General features: G+C 44.2%; 1 pseudogene; it reads left to right on the forward strand.

The window, feature by feature from the left end:
* The first annotated feature begins 20,463 nt into the window (after positions 1-20,463).
* Positions 20,464-21,584, forward strand: LOC116755735 (annotated as a pseudogene).
* Positions 21,585-22,140: the final 556 nt, after the last annotated feature.

Consider the following 22,140-nt stretch of genomic DNA (forward strand, 5'->3'; position numbering starts at 1 on the left):
CAGGGAGTGGGCCGTGCTCACCCGCCGTCCCTGGAGCACTTCCCGGGGCCTCTATTTTCCCGTCACCATTACCGGAGGAGCCTCAGGTCACCCTGACACAGTGTGGTGCCTCAGGAGCCCTGCCTTCTCCCTAGGCTCCATCCACAGGTGTTAAAGGTGAAAGGTTGACTTCACCCTCACCTGGCGCCCATGTTGCCTTCTCGTCCATAGTCTATGATGATAAGCTGTGACTGACGCCCCTCTGACCCAGGCGCCCAGGTCTGCACTTGGCCCTGGCAGCTCACCAGTTGGCTCCCTGTTAACAGAGGGCAGGACGGCAGGCCTGTCGCGCCCCATTCTTTAGGAATCTCCTCATTCTTCTGGGCCGCCTGACTCCCGGGCTCACGTCACGCTTCCTTTCTGAAACCCTGAGCTGTTCCCACCGGCCTTCCCAGAAGCCTGGTCATGAGGCTTTGGCCATTTCTATTTTTAGTTCTGGGCTCCAAGAAGGAAGGAGGACAGCCAAGTGCGGCGGCCTTTCTCTCGTGGAGGCCGAGGGCCTCACGCAGGGCGGAAGGGCAGGGGGCACAGACGGGGCTGCTGCAGGGGAGGACGAGGGTGGGGAGACAGGAGGGCCCTTGTCCTGCAGGGAGGAGGAGATGGGTCCGGGAGCCTTGAGATGGGACAGCACGTGCTGGCGGCCAGGGAGGGTCCATGTGCCCCAGCCTTCTGGGGTCCATGAGGAGCCTGGGAAGGTCACTGCCGACTCTTAGGAGAGCCATTTCAGGAGGATGGTGGGGCCTGAGGACAGACCGGGGAAAGTCAGGAACGAGCAGGTGGCTGGCAGATGGAGACCCTAAGTGTACCCCATTCTCCCAGCATGCTGTCGTGAGGAAGGAGAGGCACGGCACTGACATGCGAGGGGCACGTAACAGGGAGAACTGGTCTGCACGGGTTGTGTTTGGTTTTGCCATAGAGAAACATTCTGGTCCTCAGAGAAGCCCTTGGAGAAAGGTACAGACTGAAAAGGTATTGACAAAGCCGAGTCCCCAGATCACGCTGGAGGTGGGAGGCACTATGAGAGGGCAGGCAGCGTGTGGAACCCTGGGTGCGTCTCTGATGGGCACAGGTAAAGCTGGGCTGGGGCTCTTGGCTCAGCCGAAAGGTGGCCTGTCCTACGTTATCCCCAAATCTGAGTCTTGCCATCTTAAGGGTGCCTGGTCCTGCAGCCCAGGGCAGCCTTGTGAGAAGAATGTGGACCCCTGAGGAAAAGGAAGAGAGGGAGTGTGGCTGGCTGGCCAGTCACTGTGAGGTCCTGAGCCCATTTACTCATGCAGCTGCCCTGAAAGAGGAAACAAAGGGAGAGAAAACACACACACACACACAAACACACACGATGGACAAACCCACAGAGCAGGCATGAGTCAGTTTTTCTTTCAGTCACCTATAAGGAAGAATCAGATGGAAGGCAAGAAGACACCCGGGGTCTAAAATAGATCCACCGCCCTTTCTTACCTCCCTCCCATTGCATGGGGGCAAATGCAGAGCAGAAGAAAGCCTCTGACTCGAGGCCTGGGATTTAGTACACCCCAACTAGGTACCTTGGTAAACACTTGACAGAGCTTCCTAACCAGTGTGACTGACCCTCTCAGCCCCGGGAATGAGTGGCGTCTGGAGTCAACTGCCTTGCCTGGGTGCTCAGAGCCTAGAGCTGTGCCAGGCTGTTCGCACAAAAAAAGGCACTCTAATACCTGCTGAATGAATGACTACCTGAACATATTAATCTATTGCATATTAGAAGAAAGATTTATAACTAGCCTGTTAACCCTACTGAGATCATAAAGGGCACTCTTGAATGAGTGACTAAGTGTATTTACTGTGCCTTGGAAAAAATATATATAGGACTTCCCTGGTGGCGCAGGGGTTAAGCATCCGCCTGCCAATGCAGGGGACACAGGTTCAAGCCCTGGTCCGGGAAGATCCCACATGCCGCGGAGCAACTAAGCCCGTGCACCTAGTGCTCGTGCTCTGCAACAAGAGAAGCCACTGCAATGAGAAGCCCACACACCACAATGAAGAGTAGCCCCTGCTTACCGCAACTAGAGAAAGCCCACGCACAGCAACAAAGACCCAACACAGCCAAAAAAAAAATTAATTAATTAATTAATTTAAAAATATATATATAATTAGCAAGTTAAACCCATGATTTCACAAGTGTCTAGGGCAAGGCTAATTAAAAAAAAGAATTGATTTAATTTCAGGAAAAAATATAAGTAAAATAACATTACAAGCAGATAGGGCAGTCATCAGACCAAGATGCACTGTTTCCCCCATTGTCTGCATTGCTCATGAGGGCCTTGTCACAATTCTGTCCTGGTTGGGGGAAAGGAAAGAAATTCACTGAGTGTCAGGTACTGGGTATACATTTGTGTCAGTGTCTCCTTCAACCTGGTACCAGCCCTCTGAGTATTATCTTTTCAAAAGTACTGTCAGCCTTAGAAAAGTTAAGTAACTTATCCAAGATCAATCAACTGTATATGGCAGAGCAGAATTCAAGCACAGCTCTGGCTGACTTCACAGCCCTGCTCCTTTCACTATCCGCCAAGCAAGGAGAAGCATGAGTCAGTCTATAGCAAATATTCAGCTTAGGGTAGGAAGCAGGAGGGAGTTTCCTTGGAAGGTTTTCTGTCTCCATGAGGTCAGTGGTGAGTCCGTCTGCTGAGCCACTGTGCGGAATTTGATAAGAAATCACCCTGACTTATAGAAAATTAGAAGAACTGGGAAAAGAAGACACTTAGAGAGTAACACCCATGGCACCCCACGTCAGGAACTAATACTTAATGGATTTGTCCACTGCAAGATACCTTTACACTTATCCCCACATTCAAGGGAAGTCTCAAGTTTTCACAAATCCTCCCCTCCCCTGGGGTAGATGCTCGTGTAGTGGGTTGAATGGTGGTCCGCTGTGTTAGTTAGGGTTCACCAGAGAAACGGAACCAATAGGATGTAAATATATATAGAGAGAAAGAGGTTTATTTTAAGGAATCGGATCACATGATTATGGGGGCTTGGCAAGTCCAAAGTCTGATGGGGTAGGCAGCAGGCTGGAGACTCAGGAAAGAGTTGTAGTTTGAGTCGAAAGGCAGTTAGGCTGGAGACCCAGGAAGAACAAATATTGCAGATGTAGTCCAAAGGCTGTCTGCTAGCAGAATTCCCTCATTCTCTGGGGAGGTCAGCCTTTGTTTTATTCAGGCCTTCAACTGATTGGGTGAGGCCCACCCACAATATGGAGGCCAATCCGTGAATAATGTTTGAGCACATATCTGGGCACCATGGCCCAGCAAAATTGACACATAAGATTCACCATCATATCCCCCAAAAGGTATGTCCCTGTCAAATTTCTGAAACCAGTGAATGTTACCTTATCTGGAAAAAGAGTTTCTGGAATTAGGTATCTTGAGATGGGGAGATCATCCTGGATCATCCAGGTAAGCCCTTAATCCAATGACAAGGGTCCTTACAAGAGACACACAGAGGGGAGATGCACAGGATGGAGAAAGGCCACGTGGAGACAGACAGGAGACGAGAGTGATGTAGCCACAGCCAAATAAGCCACTAGGAGTGAGAAGAGGCAAAAAAACGATCCTTCCCTAGAGCCTCCAGAGGGGTTGCAACCCTGCCACCACCTAGATTTTGGACTTCTGGCCTCTAGACTGTGAGGGGATACATTCCTGTTGTTTGAAGCCACCCAGCTTGCAGTGACTTGTTACAGCTGCCACGGGAAACTAATTCAGCTGGACAATGGTGAGAGGCTCCTCTCCCTCACTTCTGTGCTGTGGTTCCTCACCCTTGTACTTGCACACACAAGAAGGAGTTTCTAGCAATCTGCTTAGTGCCTGCCCCTCCTCTACTTTCTGGGTGCAAGGGTCCCATTGTGCGGGATATTAGAACCAGAATTTAACTGTGGATCCTCTTAAAAATGTACACGGTGTCATTTGTTGGTCTTTGCTGTGGAAGAAGCCATAGGCCAAATGGAAGTAAGGCAGAGGCTGAATTTGACACAAGGAGTTACCAGTCGTTATTTCATCAGAGCCATGGACCCAATGCTTAGTTGTGTTTGTATAAGAAAAGATAAGGAACAAGGATGTTACCAATCTAGAGCAGTTCAAGTTTACGTAAGTGTTAAAACAGTACTAGAAAAATGTGAAGTGAGGCCTGATTTCAAATCCTGCATCTTAAAAGAAAAAAAAAATTCACACTGCAAAATCTACTTCAATAATCAAGATAGTTCATCAGTATAGATTTGTATTTATTTATCAACGTCTCATATTCTTTGAGTATGAGTATGCTTTCTCCACATCTGACTTTCTTTCTTAAAAAAAAAATCCTCTTTCATATCTTTGATATAGTTGTTCTCACTTTCAATAATCCAGAACATGTTGAATCACTTTTAATAGATCAAATAATCTTCTCTAGACATAAAATCATGAAGATTAAGACTGAGCTGAGGGGCTTCCCTGGCGGCGCAGTGGTTTAGAGTCCGCCTGCTGATGCAGGGCACACGGGTCCGTGCCCCGATCCGGGAAGATCCCACATGCCGCGGAGCGGCTGGGCCCGTGAGCCATGGCTGCTGAGCCTGCGCGTCCAGAGCCTGTGCTCCGCAACGGGAGAGGCCACAACAGTGAGAGGCCAGCGTACCCCAAAAAAAAAAAAAAAAAAAAAAAAAGACTGAGCCGACCTTCAGCACCAAAGAGACCATTCTGCCTTTCTCAGGTTTCTTCAGCCTTCTCATAAATACCTCATCCCAGCCCATTTTAATTTAATTCACCTATTGAGTGCCTACTATGTGCTTGGCACTATGCAAGATTCTGGAAATACAAAGATGAACAAAATAGCTGTGGTGACCCTAATGGAGTTTACAGTGTACTCCCAGTGCCAGCCTGTTGAACTGTCGTGCACTGGAGCAGCGGTTCTCAAAGTGTGGTCTGGGGTCCGCTGGGAAGGGAGGAGGGGTCCCTGAGATGGGCTGTGTGTGAAGCCCAAACATACTGCTGTGTTCATCATAATACAGCCTATTCTCATTTTTTGCAGTACATAGCGTCTATACCGTTGCTGTGAAATGGCGAGTTAGTGAATACCGAACTGTTTATCACCCCTAAGAGAAATATAAACTTAGGTTCCTGTGAGCCTCTGGTCACAACATTTTTGTCCACTGGTCAATATATAACCTTGTTTGGTGTGTGTTTCTGTTTAAAGACACCTTGACGTGAGAGAATGGGAGGCTTGTAGCCCGTCTCCCACCTACCTCCCTACCTTCCCCGGGAGGATATCATGGCATGATTTCTTAGGTCTTCCAGGTTCTGAGGAGGAAGGGGCTTCCTGCCCCAGTCCCCTCAAAATAGGGCTGCAGAATGTGAAACTCCTTGCTGTAGCCTAGAATAGGCTCCGCAGCAATGGGGTGTCCCACATCTCACACTGCAGTCAACGGGCCCTTTTCGTCTCTGTGTTGTCCTGTTCGGTGTGTGTGACAAGGACCAAGGGAGTTGGCACCATAAAAGTGGCTTGTTGTATCTTTACTCTTCATCTGGTCAGGCCCCGTTGTTGGCCTGCTGTGTGCTTGACAACTGTGAGCAACCAGTGGGCAGCTGTCGCCTGGGTGCCCTGCACAGGGACTCTGCTCATGGCTGAGCCGTCCGGCCCCCAGATACCCAGAACATTCTCCGAGTCAGCCCTCAGAGCTGAGTTTTAGTGACAGAGACTAGAAAAGGAGGGAGAGTGCTTTTTAAAATAGAGTTTTTAGTTAAGTGAGGAAAAGCAAACTGGATGTGAGGAAATGGATGGGAATGAAGCGTGGACAGTTAACAAAAAAATGTATATGTATACCCTTCATCATATTTGGGAAATGTAAGAAAAATTTTGAGTTATTTAAAAATTACTCTTTGGTGGCCCAGCTGATTTCACTGCTGCAAGTTCAGACCATGGCTTGCTTCATAGTCTGTAAATATATAATGATTAACTAGGAATTTCTGTGCCTGGAGGGAGATGCATGATGCCTAACCCTCTTGAACCTCCCAACCAAACTGCAGAAGACAATTCTATTATTTTTTATGGAACTGCAAATTCCTTAAGCTTTCTACATATGGTGAGAGGAGAGTGGGCATAATACTTTAGCAGAATTTCTCAGTGGAAATATTCCTGCCATTTGGGGCAGGAGAATTTTTTAGTGTGCAGGACAGTTTCTGCCATTGCAAGAAAGTTTTTTTACCCAGTGAAACCCAAAGCACCTGTTCTTCATTGTGACAGCTAAAGATTACCTGCCCCCATACACATTTTGGAATATACCCCTTTTGTGTATGGAATTGCCTCCCTTGAGAATGACTGCCATCCAGGAGAAGATGGAGAATATCTGGGAAATTCAGCCCAAGCCTCCCTCTGCCTAACCTTATACTGTTTACTTCACTCCTGCAACCACCCCATGTTGATGGGGCCTGGTGAAGGGGGCCCATACTGAGAACTAAACGTTATAAACTAAACGTTTGTGTCCCCCCCAAATTCATATGTTGGAAACCACCCCCCCAAATATGATGTATTAGGAAGTGGGACCTTCAGGACATAACTAGGATTGGTTAAGACCGTGAGAGTGGAGCCCCTCATGAATGGAACTAGTGCCCCTATAACAGTGAGGGGAGGACTTCCCTGGTGGCGCAGTGGTTGAGAATCCGCCTGCCAATGCAGGGGACACAGGTTCAATCCCTTGTCCGGGAAGATCCTACACGCTGCGGAGCAACTAAGCCGTGCGCCACAACTACTGAGCCTGCGCTGTAGAGCCTGCGAGCCACAACTGAGCCCATGCACAACTACTGGAGCTCGTGTGCCGCAACTACTGAGCCCACGTGCTGCAACTACTGAAGCCCACACACTCTAGGGCCCAAGTGTCACAACTGCTGAGCCCCCGTGCTGCAACTACTGAAGCCCACGCACCTAGAGCCTGTGGTCTGCAACAAGAGAAGCCCCCACAATGAGATACCCGCGCACCGCAACAAAGAGCAGCCCCTGCTCGCCACAACTAGAGAAAGCCTGAGAGCAACAATGAAGATCCAATACAGCCAAAAAAAAAAAAAAAAAGTGAGCGGAGCACTGGCTTTCCCTCTGCTCTCCGCCACGTGAAGGTACCACAAGAAGTGGAGATGTCCATAGTCTGCACCTTGAAAGAGAGCCCTCATCAGATCTTCAGCACACTGCCACCCTGATTTTGGACATTCAGTCTCCAGAACTGTGAGAAATAAATTTCTGTTGTTTATAAACCACTATGTGTTATGGTAGTGCTTTGGTAGTTTGTTACAGCAGCTCAAACATACTAAGGCATCCCAGGTCCCAAATGGCAAGTTGGGTCAAATCTCCTCTATTTTTGTCATCCCTTTTAACCTGTCAACACCCCAGAGCACACTCCAGATTTCAGCCTAGAGAGGGGGAATACAAGTCAGGCTCCCCTGATCACTGTCTCCCCGCCCCACTCCCACCTTCCTCCCGCCATCCAATGGGACTGCAAGAAGTGGACTTTTTCTCTCTCGCATGAATTTCCCCTGCCTCATCTCCTTGCTGTGGTGGCGTTTGACCTCTCCCCATCCCTGGGGTCACAATGGCAGATGCAGTGGAGGAAGACAGGAGAGAGTGAGTCTGGAGGCATTTAAAATTTTCATTTTAGGTGTTGTTGCATTCTACCTTTCGAAAATCTTGGTATCACACTTTGGCAGTGGCCAGGGGCTCCCAGTTTGGGAGGGAGGCTGGGGTGGTGGTAAGGTTCTTCCCCTCACCCAGAGGGGTTTCTACCCACTTCCCCAGTGGACTTCCCTGGATTTGCCTGGCAACCTGAGCCTGGAGGTCCTGCAAAACCCAGTGAGCAGCTTCTATGGAGGAGGGAGGAAGCAGTGCTTGGAAGGGGGCTTCGGGATGCTGCTAACAGTCCATTTTCACCTGGGCAATGGTTACACAGTGTGTTCACCTTGTAACGATTCATGAGCTGTACACCTTATGATTTGTGCCCCTTTTTTGTATATGTGTTCTACTCCAAATGGAAAAAAAAAGTTTAAAATTTTCCTTTGGTCCACTAACAAAACTCAAAACTATAGAATATAGTAACTCAACCTAATCACCTGAACTTATCAAATTAGCATTTCCCTCTCTTACTATCCCAGAAGCTTTAAATATTGTGATATTTTCTTTTGTTAATCATTTTAAATTATGTCTATTATTCTATTCTAAAAGTACTGTATGCTAATTATAGAAAATTTAGAAAAGTATAAATAAGAAAATTACAATCTGCAATTTTACCACCCAGGCAACCACTGTTATTTTCTATTTCCTTCTTAGTTTTTTTAATGCATACATAAACTTTATATATAATATATATAAACAGATAGATTTTATTTTACAATATTAGGATCATTTTATTTTAAAAATTTTGAAGCCTACTTTTTTCACTTAATACATTGTGAATATTTTCCCATAATTTACTATAGTTTGAAAATAAAATTTTTTAAAACAATGCATGTGCATACCTTCTTTTATTAAAAATTTTTAATTAAAAAAATTTTTGGCTGCCTTGGGTCTTCGTTGCTGCACGCGGGCTTTCTCTAGCTGTGGTGAGCGGGAGCTACTCTTTGTTGTGGTGCGTGGGCTTCTCATTATGGTGGCTTGTCTTGTTGCGGAGCACTGGCTCTAGGTGCATGGGCTTCAGTAGTTGGGGCACATGGTCTCAGTAGTTGTGGCTCACAGGCTCTAGAGCGCAGGCTCAGTAGTTGTGGTTCACGGTCTTAGTTGCTCCGTGGCATGTGGGATCTTCCCGGACCAGGGCTCGAACCTGTGTTGCTTGCATTGGCAGGAGGATTCTTAACCACTGCGCCACCAGGGAAGCCCCAAAATAAAATTTTAACACCTATAAAACATTTTATATTATCATTATGCTATCGTAGGTCATTTATTCATTCATTCATTCATCCAACCATTCTAGAATGAGTTTATTGAGTACTTACTACCCTCTAGGCACTGGCTAGGTGCTGTGAACACAGTAAGAACAAGACAGGCATGGTCTCTTGTCATCAAGCAGTTTTCAGTCTATAGGGACAGAGAAATTTTAAAAATTAATTAAACCAATAAAAATCCCAAATGGAGTTTCTCATGGAACTTGGCAAGTTGATCCTAAAATTTATATGGAAAAGCAAAGAATAGAGAGAATACTAAAGGGTGTCATAATATTAAAATAGTTAAAATAGTAAAGACTATATATCTGAATTCTCTAAGTTTTTAGGAGGCATAAATGAAGATTGGAAATCCTGTTTGAATTGTGCTTTTTTGAATGTTGAATTGCTTTAGGAATAAAACATGTGGTTTAATGACTACAATATGGTTAGTTACATATCCATACTTGTCTATAAAATGCATAGAATATAGTTTAGATAATTTTTTGCATACGTGGGATCACACTTCATATAGCTTTTTAAAAGATTTATTTATTATTTATTTATTTTTGGCTTCATCAGGTCTTGGCTGTGGCACACGGGATCTTTATTGAGGCATGCGGGATCTTTCGTTGTGGTGTGCGGGCTCTTCTTTGTGGTGCGCAGGCTTCTCTCTAGTTGTGGGGCGTGTTTTCTCTTCTCTAGTTATGGTGCACAGGCTCCAGGGTGTGTGGGCTCTGTATTTGTGGTGTACAGGCTCCAGGGCGTGTGGGCTCTGTAGTTTGCAGCACGCGGGCTCTGTAGTTGAGGCGTGGGCTCAGTATGTGTGGCACTTGGGCTTAGTTGCCCTGCGTCATGTGGGATCTTAGTTCACTGACCAGGGATCGAACCCACGTCTCCTGCATTGCAAGGTGGATTCTTTACCACTGGACCACCAGGGAAGTCCCTTCATATAGTTTTTTTTTTTTTTTTTGCGGTACGCGGGCCTCTCACTATTGTGGCCTCTCCCGTTGAGGAGCACAGGCTCCGGACACGCAGGCTCAGCGGCCATGGCTCACAGGCCCAGCCGTTCCACGGCATGTGGAATGTTCACGGACCAGGGCACGAACCCGTGTCCCCTGCATCGGCAGGCGGACTCTCAACCACTGCGCCACCAGGGAAGCCCATTCATATAGTTTTGATGCTGCTTTTTCATTTAGTAATATGCCTTAGGAAGTATTCCATACTGATACAAAGGAATACTTAGGTATTCCTTTTAACAAGTACATGGTATTTTACAGTATGGATACTCTATATTTATTTAACCAGTCTCCTAGTGAGAGTTATTTAGGTTATCTCCAATTTTTTAAAGGTGCAATGATCGTAATTGTACATATATCTTTGTACATGTTAGCAGGTATACATGTATGATAGATGACTTGAAGTGGAAGTGAGTCAAAGAGTGTGTACATTACAAATTCTGATAGATGTTGCCAAATTGTTCCTCCAACCATTTATACTCTCATCAACAGAGTTTGAGTTTTCTTCCCCAACACCATCACCATTATTATACATTATCAGTCCTTTTAGCTTTGTAAGATTTGATGGACAAAAAATAATTCCTCCTTGTTTGTTTTCATGTATATTTCCCTAAGTGCTAGTGAGGTTGAGCATCTTTTCAAATATTTATAGAAATATTTCTATTTCCTCTTCTAAGAATTATGTTTTTCTCCCCTGCCTTTTTTCTCCATTAGCTTGCTTATGTTTTGTCACATCTCTGTAGGAATTCTAGATATATATTACAGTTATTAAGCATTTGTCTGTGGTATATGTTGCAAATATTTTTCCCAGTCTTTTGCTCTGAGGAGTTTTAAATTTCTGTTTAATAAGATTTGTCTGGTTTTTCTTGACGACTGTGTCTTTCCCACCCCATGATTATAAACATATTGTCTGGTGTTTTCTTCTATACTTTTGTAAATGCAGATCTTGAGTCAATCTGGATTTTTTTCTGAGTATGGGATGAGGAAGTGATTCACTTTATTTTTTTTTCCTTATGGCTCCCATTGTCCTAGTACTATTTTTAGAGTAATCTTTCATTTTCCCACTGTTTGGAAATTCCACCTTTATCATACGCTAAATTCCTTTGAATACATGGGTCGGTTTCTGGACTCTATTCTCTTTCATTAATCCATATGTTTATTTGTTCTCTGACACTCCATTGTTTTAATTACTGTAGTTTTATAGATTGTTTTCATATCTGGTAGGGCAAATTCTCCACCTCATTTTTTCCCTCAATTTCTGTTTTTTGGTTATTTTTGTTTATTTTCTATTCTAGAAGAACTTGATAAGCAGCTTTTCATGTTCAATTAAAAATCTTGTGAAAATTTTCATTGGGCTCCCCACTGAATGTGTAGATTATTGGGGAAGAATCAACATTCTTCCAGTAAGTTCTCCTCATATAAGTCTTGCACAATTTTTATTGGGTTAGTTCCAAGTGCTCAGTTGTCTTTGTGGTTCTTGTGAATGGGATTTCTTTTTCCAGTTACATTTTCTTATTCATTATTACCAGGGATTTTGTATCTAGTCACCTCAGTAACCTCTCATTCATTATAATAGTTATTTTAGTTGATCCTCTTGGGATAGCTAGGTAGACAACCACATAATCTACAAATAATAATAGCTTTAATTCTTACTTTCCAATATTTATATGTCATATTTTTCTTGTTGCACTGGTTACAACCTTCAACGCAATGTGAATAGTGGTGGCAATAGCATGAGAGGTTTTTTGTTTCACCATCACATGTGAGGCTTGCTACAGATTTTGGTAGTTGTACTTTAATGAGTTAAGGAGGTTTCCAGATATCCTACATGACAAAAAGAGCTTTTGTCTTGTTTTTTTTGTTTTAATTAGAAATGGGTGAAGCAAACGCTTTTTCAAAGTCTAATTTATTTAGTTTTTCTTTTTTTGTTAATATAACAGATTATATCAAAAGACTTCTAAAGCTGGATCATCCTCACAGTCCAGAGACAAACATTATTTGGTCATTTAGGTATTATTCTTTTCATACATAGTTAGATTTTATTTACTAATATTTTATTTAGGATTCTTTAAATCAATTTCATATTTTGGTTTGTGCCAGCCTGTGCTAGTTCAGCCTGTGCCAGCCTGTGTTAGCCTATGCTAGGCTATATGCTCCCCATTCTGTTCATTAGTTTTTAAAAACGGCAGTATAGCATGTTCTCTTCCTAAAAATGGTTTTGTTTTGTTTTGTTTTGTTTTGTCCAAGAGGCTTGTGGGATCTAAGTTCCCCCATCAGGGATTGAACCCCGGCCCCCGCAGTGAAAGCACCGAGTCCTAACAACTGGACCACCAGGGAATTCCCAAAAATGGATTACTCTTTTTTTTTTTAACTTTTTTTTATATTGGGGTATACTTGATTAACAATGTTGTGATAGTTTCAGGTATACAGCAAAGTGATTCAGTTATACACATTACATGTATCTGTTCTTTTTCAAATTCTTTTCCCATTTAGGTTGTTACATAATATTGAGCAGAATTCCCTGTGCTATACAGTAGAAAATGGATCACTTTTAATTTTAGCTTTCCTTAAGTAGAATGTAACGTTATGTGGTATAAAAGGCTAGGATGGTGATGTGTTCAAATGAACATATATCAATGAAATCAAAATAAGCAGATTATCAGCCTATATCCCTTGCCACCAATCTGGCTGTGGGGTCCCTGAGCACCAAAAGTATAAGGTTCCTCCTTTATAAAATGTAGCAACAGTTTTCTATCCTAATGTAGCTTAGTTAAAGTGCAACAATATTGATTTTTCCTTCAATCTCATGAAACTAAGGGTTCTAAGTATGTTGAGGCCTGTGACTATTAAAGAACCTTAAATCCTCTAGTTTAATCCCTTTTAGTTCTTTCCTCTAAGGAGCACATCAATAAATGTTTTAAATGAACCTGTGTGAAAACAATGTGAAAAGGACTATTGAGATTTTGATTGTAGATTTTTGTTTCTACCTTCAAGAAACTCAGAAGAAAATAATTTTTCTGGTGGAAAATAAAATTATCAGGTAGAATTGTGTATCAAAGACCGGAAAGTAACACTCAGACACTGACTGTCCTACTTTCAAGCTACTGTCCAGAAATACAGGAAGAGTTTAGAGTCACCTTTTTTTTTCCTTCCTTTTCAGAGAGCCGGGGCTGAAGATTTAGTCTGGAAATCAGATGCCTATTTATCACTGCTCTGTGGCAGCTAAACCAAGAGAACAAATAGCTGCCCTCCTCATTGCTTCAAACAACACGAGGTACGGAGCTTGTGCCACAGGATGGAAATCAGTGTGTATCCTCACCGAGTGTTGTGCTTTCCAGGCCCTCATGTAAGTAACTTAGCAATCAATAGACCTTTATCATTGAAATTGCAATCAGGTAAAAAGGAGAAAATGACAAGGAGTAAGAGGAAAGCTTTGGTTTTAAATCTGTCACATCTGCCATTTTTTTCTAATGTCATTTTTTTTACTGCTAACTACTGGTAGTCACTCTCTGGGTGCTATTTGTTTCTCAGTGATGCTTTCACCACATAAAGAGGGTTAGCTTTTACTTTTTGAATCTTCTGCTTCATAAATGTAGTTTATTTCCAGAAGTGCAGTGTTTACTGTGACTGTTTTTATTTTTCCCTTTGCTTCTGAAACATACAGAGCTGCCTGGCTTGGAGTACTTTTTCTCCCAGCTATTTACCTATTGACTTACTACATTGGTGAGGGGAGTGCATTTATTTTGAGTTAATTAGTATCTAAGCCAAATTAAATGGAAATTACCATGTTTATCAATATATAAATATGTCATATAGTGTATTATATTATAACAGAGTTTATTTAGCCTAAATTTTTTATTGAGGCATATGGAAATCCAGATGTTTTAGGAAATCATCATTACATTTCAATTTGGTGAGTTTTTAAAAATTTATTTATTTTATGTATTTATTTTTGGCTGCATTGGGTCTTCGTTGCTGCGCATGGGCTTTCTCTAGTTGTGGTGAGCGGGGGCTACTCTTCGTTGCAGTGTGCAAGCTTCTCATTGCGGTGGCTTCTCTTGTTGCTGAGCTCGGGCTCTAGGCACACAGGCTTCAGTAATTGTGGCATGTGGGCTCAGTAGTTGTGGCTCGCCGGCTCTAGAGCACAGGCTCAGGAGTTGTGACGCACGGGCTTAGTTGCTCCGCGGCATGTGGGATCTTCCTGGACCAGGGCTCGAACCCGTGTCCCCTGCACTGGCAGGTGGATTCTTAACCACTGCGCCATCAAGGAAGCCTGGTGATTTTTTTAAAAGATGTCTATATGTATTCAATTTTAAAATTATTTACAGTTAAGGAATTGGCTTATAAGCACTTTTCAATCAAATGATGTCATTCTTGCACTTATTTTCAACACAGTCTACTTCTAGTTATATCACTAATGCGTAATTTCAATTTATCTTCTTCAAAGGGAACTTATTATTTTTTAGTAGCACTTGTACTTCATTTAAATTCAGGGTCAGATTTTCTGAGCTTCTAGTTGTAACTTCTTCGGGTTTTTTTCCTCATGTCGTCAATGAAGTGTAAGAAATGGTTGTCTCCTAGTTACAAAGTTAATAGTTGCTCTGACTCCCTTTCTTCAAGTGACTGACTTTTTAAAAAATGCACCTTGAAATTACCATTTCATCCATCTGCCTAATGTTTGGTGGTTCTCCAACCACATCAACTCTGAAATACTCTGTGCGGCCTTAACGTTACCTTCCAAGGTACTCTCCCACTTAATAATCCAACCATTTTCCCCAATATTTCTCAACAAAACTTCTCCCACCACGCTAGTCTCACTCCCTTTTTGTTATCTTCAACCACACTGTGTTCTCATCTAGGAAAATGCTCATTTAAAATGTAAAATAGTCAGGATTTCCTGGCAGACTGAGTTTGAAAGAGAAAGGAGGAGAAGTCAGGGATGGCTCACAGGTTACTGGGAGGGTGACAATACCATCACCAATACAGAAGAGGAAGAAGAGGAAAATTCACTGTGGCAAGTTGATTTGAAATACCCGTGGAACACATCCGAATAAAGGTGTCCTAAAAAGAGCTGGATATTTGGGTTTGGACTGAGAAGACTGGGCTAGACATTCAGATTTAGAAATAATATTAGTGGGTGGTTGTTAAGCCACGGAAGTGGATGAGGTCACACTAAGTGTGTACTAAAATGAGATGAAGGGAAGGCTTAATAGGGAATCCTAGGAAACATTAACTTTTAAGTGGGCATTTGGGGAAGTATAGCAGCCAGAGAGGTTGGAGGTAGGCGGGAAATCGGGAGATGTCATGAAGCTCAGGAAAAAGAAAGTTTTGGGCTTCCCCACTGGCGCAGTGGTTAAGAATCCTCCTGCCAATGCAGGGGACATGGGTTCGAGCCCTGGTCTGGGAAGATCCCACATGCCGCGGAGCAGCTAAGCCAATGCACCACAACTACTGAAGCCTGCACACCTAGAGCCCGTGCTCTGCAACAAGAGAAGCCACCGCAATGAGAAGCCCGCACACCGCAGCAGAGTAGCCCCCGCTCACTGCAACTAGAGAAAGCCTGCACATGGCAATGAAGACCCAACGCAGCCAAAAATAAATTAATTAATTAAAAAAAAAGTTTTAAGAATAAAGCAGTGGCCAAAAGTGTAAAGAAGGGGTTGAGAGCATAGAAGCTGGAGGGCAGAAAAGATTATGTGCATGAGCAGTTGGATGAAGTGAGCTGGAAAAGGGGGAACATGGCCAGGAAACACCATGGAATGTTTAACATAAAGTGCAGTAAAATGAAGTCCCTGAGCTTCCACAGAACTTCACTGTCTATGAAATTAAATTAAGTAATGTCTCAGAGTCTGATTGTCTAGGACTTTAGATAACTACTCTACGTAAAATATTATAAAAAGAGTTCTGAACTGGCCAAGAGTAAAAGTATAACAAACTGGGAGCCAAGCCAGGAAATTATAAAAATCTGGTGAAACAGGTAGGACAAGAAATGTAGTTGGATGCCTCAGGCTAAGAGTGAGCAGGGTATTTCAAGACAGATATACATTTTATTGAGTGAGTTGTGCCTATCACAAGTCTGTCTCTCCAACCCATATCTGTCTCCATGTCCCCAATCTCATGCAAATGTCCTTTAGAGGTTACAAATTCAACATATGTAAATCAGGTCTCACTGTCTTCTCACCTACTCCAGCCCCTCCCCAACCTGCTTCTCCTCTATTTCAGGGAATAGCACTGGAGCCACGCCTAGACTGAAGTGGAAACCTCTGTCACTCATTCTCTTTCATCGTCATCTCTCCGGTCTCATCTCTGTCATCAAGTTCCGTCCATTCTTTCTCCACCTTCTTTTGATTTCATCCTCTTGCTTTTCATTCCCACCACCACAGCTGCCACTGTATCCAGGTCCTGAAATACGATTCCTAACTGGCCTACCTTCTTCTAGTCTCTCCTCCTCTTCCCAGTCTACCTCCACAACTCTAAGAAAGCAAATCTGGCTCACGTCCCTCCACTGGTTAAAAAATCTCCCCAATTCCAGTGAGGAGAAAGAAGGTCTGACCTCCTTAGCATGACATCATGCGAGGCCCCTGCCAACCTGGCCTTGCCCCCTCACCTTCGCTGCATCGCAGTGACCTTCTGCCTCCACACATCTGTCTTAGAACACCGCGAAGTTTCTCCTTGTTCTTCAATTCACCCGCTCCTTGAAGCTTGATTCACTCTAAAGCCTGAGCAAGTCTTGTGCTACTACGATCATAAGCTCGGGTGCTGGAGGAGGGCAGACGGGAGAAGTTGAATATAAGTGATTTGGACGAGCCATAGAGAAAAGAATAGGGGTAGCGGTGCCTCTCTGATGAGAGGTGTGATCCCCCCATTGAACTCAGTGCTTAGTAGACTATATTGCTTAAATAAATCACAATTCAAGGGAGACAAGTATACCTAATAGAGCTAACTGCAAGGAATTTATGATCTGATGAGAGAAATAAGACATATAGAATGTGAACTAATGTGACTGATTTTTTCCCGTTCATTATAAAACATCGGATTCATTGCTTTACACTCATAAACATATACAGACATTCAAAGATACCAGATAATTAATAATAAGTGTGAAATAAGTAGTCAAGACAAGTCCTACAGGGATTTAGAGGAGGAAGAGATTACTTCGGGATAGGGTGTTCAGATAACATTTCACAACAGACATAGGACTTGAAGCCTGAGTAGGGTGTACGTAGCAGGAGGAATAGCCTTCTAATTGTGGGGAATGACACAAACAGAGGCAGACGAGGATGTGTTCATGGCAGAAAGATCTGGGTAGGGGAATAATGTTGGTAAGGACAGGAAGACGTCAGGGTGTGATTGTGGTGTCCCTTCGATGCCCAGCTTGATCCTCTAGGAATACTTGCATACTTTACCTATCAGGGAATGGGAACCACTGAAGTTGTTTGTTTCTGTTTTTGTTTTTGCTGCGCCGCACGTCATGTGGGATCTTAGTTCTCCACCAGGGATGAACCCATGCCCCTGCAGCGGAAATGTGGAGTCTTAACCACTGGACACAATGAACGCAGTCTTTTAAGGAGATTAATCAGGCAATAGTGTGCAGGACAGATTAGAAAAGCAAGGGAATGCAGGCCAGAAGAACAAGTAGAAGCAGTCATCTGGGTCTGAGATGCCATAGATTTTGATCCTAAGACTATTGACATGATAGATTTTTTTTTTTTTTGAAGATGTTGGGGGTAGGAGTTTATTAATTAATTATTTATTTTGCTGTGTTGGGTCTTCATTTCTGTGCAAGGGCTTTCTCTAGTTGTGGCAAGCGGGGGCCACTCTTCATCACGGTGCACGGGCCTCTCACTATTGCGGCCTCTCTTGTTGCGGAGCACAGGCTCCAGACGCGCAGGCTCAGTAGTTGTGGCTCATGGGCCTAGTTGCTCCACGGCATGTGGGATCCTCCCAGACCAGGGCTCGAACCCGTGTCCCCTGCATTAGCAGGCAGATTCTCAACCACTGTGCCACGAGGGAAGCCCAACATGACAGTTTTTGTAATAAAAAACTCACATGAAACGTATACACTGATTATAAAACAAATCTTTATTTTTAGGTATGTAAAATTACAAAAATGTAGGCATCTTAGAATTAAGGAAATAAGATGAAGATCTGAACTAAGGTGGTGATGGTGGGAATGAGAGCGGGAAGAGTAGATGCAACAAGAAAAACAAATCTTGAAGAATTTGAGAATTTGGATGTTAGAAGTCAGAGAGAGAAGATTAAAATATGACTCCATGGTTTTGAGTCTGAATGAAAGTGCCAAGTTGGTACCATTAAAAGAAATGGGGAAGTCAAGAGGTGAAAGAACCAAACTAAATTTTATGTATTGAGTTGGAGGTGAGGAAATATCTAATAGACAGTTGAAGATATGGGCTTAGAACTAGGAAAAAAGATCAGGCTAGATCTTTCTAGATAATAGATCTTGGATCTATTATCCAAGGAATTAGCTACACACAAGTTGGAATGGAAGGTCTGAGAGTGAATGACATTCTGAAAGGTCAAGCACGTAGAGAACCGGGGCAGAGGTGTAATTGCCAAGGGAGTACCCACGTTTCGGGACAGCAAGCAGGGTGAGGAAGAAAACCAGAAAATGATCTGAAAGGTTGAATTAGATTCATTCCATAGTAGGGGCATGAAAGCCACGAGAAGAGGGAGGTTGAAGCCTTACATTCATGCTTAGGATTTATGGGCGCTCATCATGTGCATTTGGGTGTGCCTTAAGCCTTCACACTGGTGTGAAGAAGCCCACTGCAGTATTTCCAAAGCAATGTTCGCTTGGGCCCCCACCTTTCAAGCCCTAGCTGGATGCTGACTCCTAACTGTGGGCTGTTCCTCAGCTCCAGGAGGTCTGGACCAGTACCTTGGCTGGTTCCTCAGCCTTTGTCGAGCAATCATGAAATTTCTCCAAAGGCTTGTTGCTCGTATCATGTGCAGTTAATCTTAGCCAGATCCTATAAAGTCCAAAAGAACGTACTTCCCACCTAGCTCTCTAATGAGCAGTTAATTAAGAATGTAATTTTGTTGACCCAACTTTTTATAACAGAGTCAAAGTTAAAGGCAAACTAGTTTTTAGCACTTTACCAGTTCAGCTGGAATAGCTGTGCCAGTTAAACTTTCTGAACCCCTATTAGTCAGGGATGACTTAGTTCTCTCTGGCTTACCTTATTTCCCTAGCAGACAGATAAGAAATAAAATTATTTGTTGGTTTAAAATGTGATACTTTCATAGCCCATAAAAATACATTTAAAAATTGTCCAATGGGGCTTCCCTGGTGGCGCAGTGGTTGAGAATCTGCCTGCTAATGCAGGGGACACGGGTTCGAGCCCTGGTCTGGGAGGATCCCACATGCCGCGGAGCAACTAGGCCCGTGAGCCACAACTACTGAGCCTGCGCGTCTGGAGCCTGTGCTCACAAAAAGAGAGGCCACGATAGTGAGAGGCCCGCGCACCGCCGATGAAGAGTGGCCCCCCGCTTGCCACAACTAGAGAAAGCCCTCGCACAGAAATGAAGACCCAACACAACAAAAAAACAAATTAATTAATTAATAAAAACTCCTACCCTAACATCTTAAAAAAAAAAAAATTGTCCAATGAAGGGCAGTATTTCACAGAAACAAACACATAGTCATTGAATTTTTTTGTAGTTTTCTTCTATAATTGGGAGAGAGCTAGCACAGGCATGTCTCACCATCACAGGAGCTCTAAAAAGCTGATTGGCTGACATGATTAGTAATTGGGAATATGAATTGTGATATATGATCCCGAAATACAAATTTCAAAAAGGCTTCTCTTCTTGTCATAAGTATCTTAATTAGGACGTTTGTAAGCATATCTTTCAATCTCATGCTCTTACAAACCTGAAGTTGACCCATACAATTTAGATTGTTACTGAATTATTTTCAGCTAGTGTAAACTTAATCCTCACATGCCTCTCCCAAGAGGAACAGAAGTGCTTTCCCCTCTGTGTAGTGAAGCCTCATCATGTAACAGGAGCAATTCTCTCTTGTGGGGAAGTGCCCATATGACTTGGTTAGGCTGTAAAACATCTGGCTTATGCAGTGATATCTGGTTTGTAAGATGTGCCTTACCTCTTTATATGCTCAAGAGACTGGCCGTTAAACATGTTGTGGCTGGAGAGTCCGAACCGACAGCCAGGAGCCCGCACGCACCTCGCACCCTGAGACGGCGACGCGCCCCGCACCGCTCCGGGACGACCGGTCACTGGGTCACGCGCCCCGGCCCCGCCGCTGCCGCTGCTGTGGACCGCGGCCGTGGCGCCGGGGGGCGGCCGCCGGCGAGGAGGCGGCTCCCGCGGGGGCCTCAGTGTGCTAGGCGTCCCCGCCCAGCGTGGGCTCGGTGCAGGAGCTGGCTCAGCGCGCCGTGGTGGTGATGGAGGGAAATGCGCACCCGCCGCGGCGGCAGCAGGGGGGCACTCGACAGGAAGGGGGCGGCGGGCGAGGCAGGGGCGCGGGGAGGCGAGCGCCAGCCGCCAGCCGTGGGCCCGGCACCGTGCCCTCCTGGCCCACGGGCCCCGCGCCGCCGAGCCCGGAGACGAGGCGCCCTATCTGGTGAAGGTGCACCAGGTGTGGGTGGTGAAAGCTGGGAGCTTGAAGAAGGACTCGCTCGCTGCTCAGCGTGCACCTGGGCGCCTGGGGACACCCCGCGTTCCCCTCCTGCGGGCGGCTCAAGGAGGACAGCAGGTACATCTTCTTCATGGAGCCCGATGCCAACAGCAGCGGCCGCGCACCGGCCGCCTTCCGAGCATCCTTCCCGCCTCTTGAGACAGGCCGGAACCTCAAGAAGGAGATCTGCTGGGTGCTGTGCAAGCGGTGCGCCTTGCCTCCCCGTTTGGAAGAGATGAAAAGTCAGGAGTCTGCAGCAGATTCGAAACTAGTGCTTCGGTGAGAGACCAGTTCTGAATACTCCTCTCTCAAATTCAAATGGTTCAAGAATGGGAATGAATTAAACTCAAAGAACGAACCACAAAACATCAAGATACAAAAAAAGGCCAGGGAAGTGAGAACTTCGCATTAACAAAGCATCACTGGCTGATTCTGGAGAACGTATGTGCAAAGTGATCAGCAAATTAGGAAATGACAGTGCCTCTGCCAATATCACCATTGTGGACTCAAATGAGATCATCACTGGCATGCCAGCCTCAACTGAGACAACATGTGTGTCTTCAGAGTCTCCCATTAGAATATCAGTAACAACAGAAGGAGCAAATACTTCTTCATCCACATCTACATCTACCACTGGGACAAGCCATCTTGTCAAGCGTGCCAGAAGGAGAAAACTTTCTGTGTGAATTTAGGCAAGTGCTTCATGGTGAAAGACCTTTCAAACCCCTCAAGATACTTGTGCAAGTGCCCAGATGAGTTTACTGGTGATCCCTGCCAAAACTACGTAATGGCCAGCTTCTACAGTACGTCCACTCCCTTCCTGTCTCTGCCTGAATAGGAGCTTGCTCAGTCGGTGCTGCTTTCTTGTTGCTGCATCTTCTCTCAGCTTTCACCTAGAGCCAGATGTGTTTTACCAGGTCTAACATTGACTGCCTCTGCCTGTTGCATGAGAACATTAACAAAAGCAATTGTATTACTTCCTCTGTTCATGCCTAGTTGGCTCTGAGATACTCATAGGTGTGCGAGGCTCCGATGTTTCTGAAATTTATCTTGAATAATGTGATACAAAATGATAGTCTATATCATACAGTACAATGATAATAAAGGCATTTAAAAGTCTCACTTTTATTGATAAAATAAAATCATTCCACTGGACAGTCCATCTTCTTTATAAAATGACCCCATCCTGAAAAGGATGTTTGCTAAGTTGTAACCAGTACACACTTGAAATGATGGTAAGTTCATTTCAGTTCAGAATGTGTTATTTCTAACAAATAAGCAGAATAAAAAGAAAAAAATAAAAATGTTGTGGCTGAGATATAGAGTGGGGCAAGGGGAACAGCTAAGGGAAGGATATTTATTAAACTGGAATATCCAGCTTAATAGGGTGATTAATTACTCAGTTTTTTTCCATCTATTGATTTCTTCATCATATGGGCTAAGAACAGGAATAGCAAGTTCATGGCACCATCCCTGCCTCTCTTCCACACACACCCCCGCCCCCACCAAAGAAAAAAGAAAAAAA

Source organism: Phocoena sinus, chromosome 6 (genome assembly GCF_008692025.1).
Source record: "Phocoena sinus isolate mPhoSin1 chromosome 6, mPhoSin1.pri, whole genome shotgun sequence".
In the NCBI taxonomy this organism is placed as follows: domain Eukaryota; kingdom Metazoa; phylum Chordata; class Mammalia; order Artiodactyla; family Phocoenidae; genus Phocoena; species Phocoena sinus.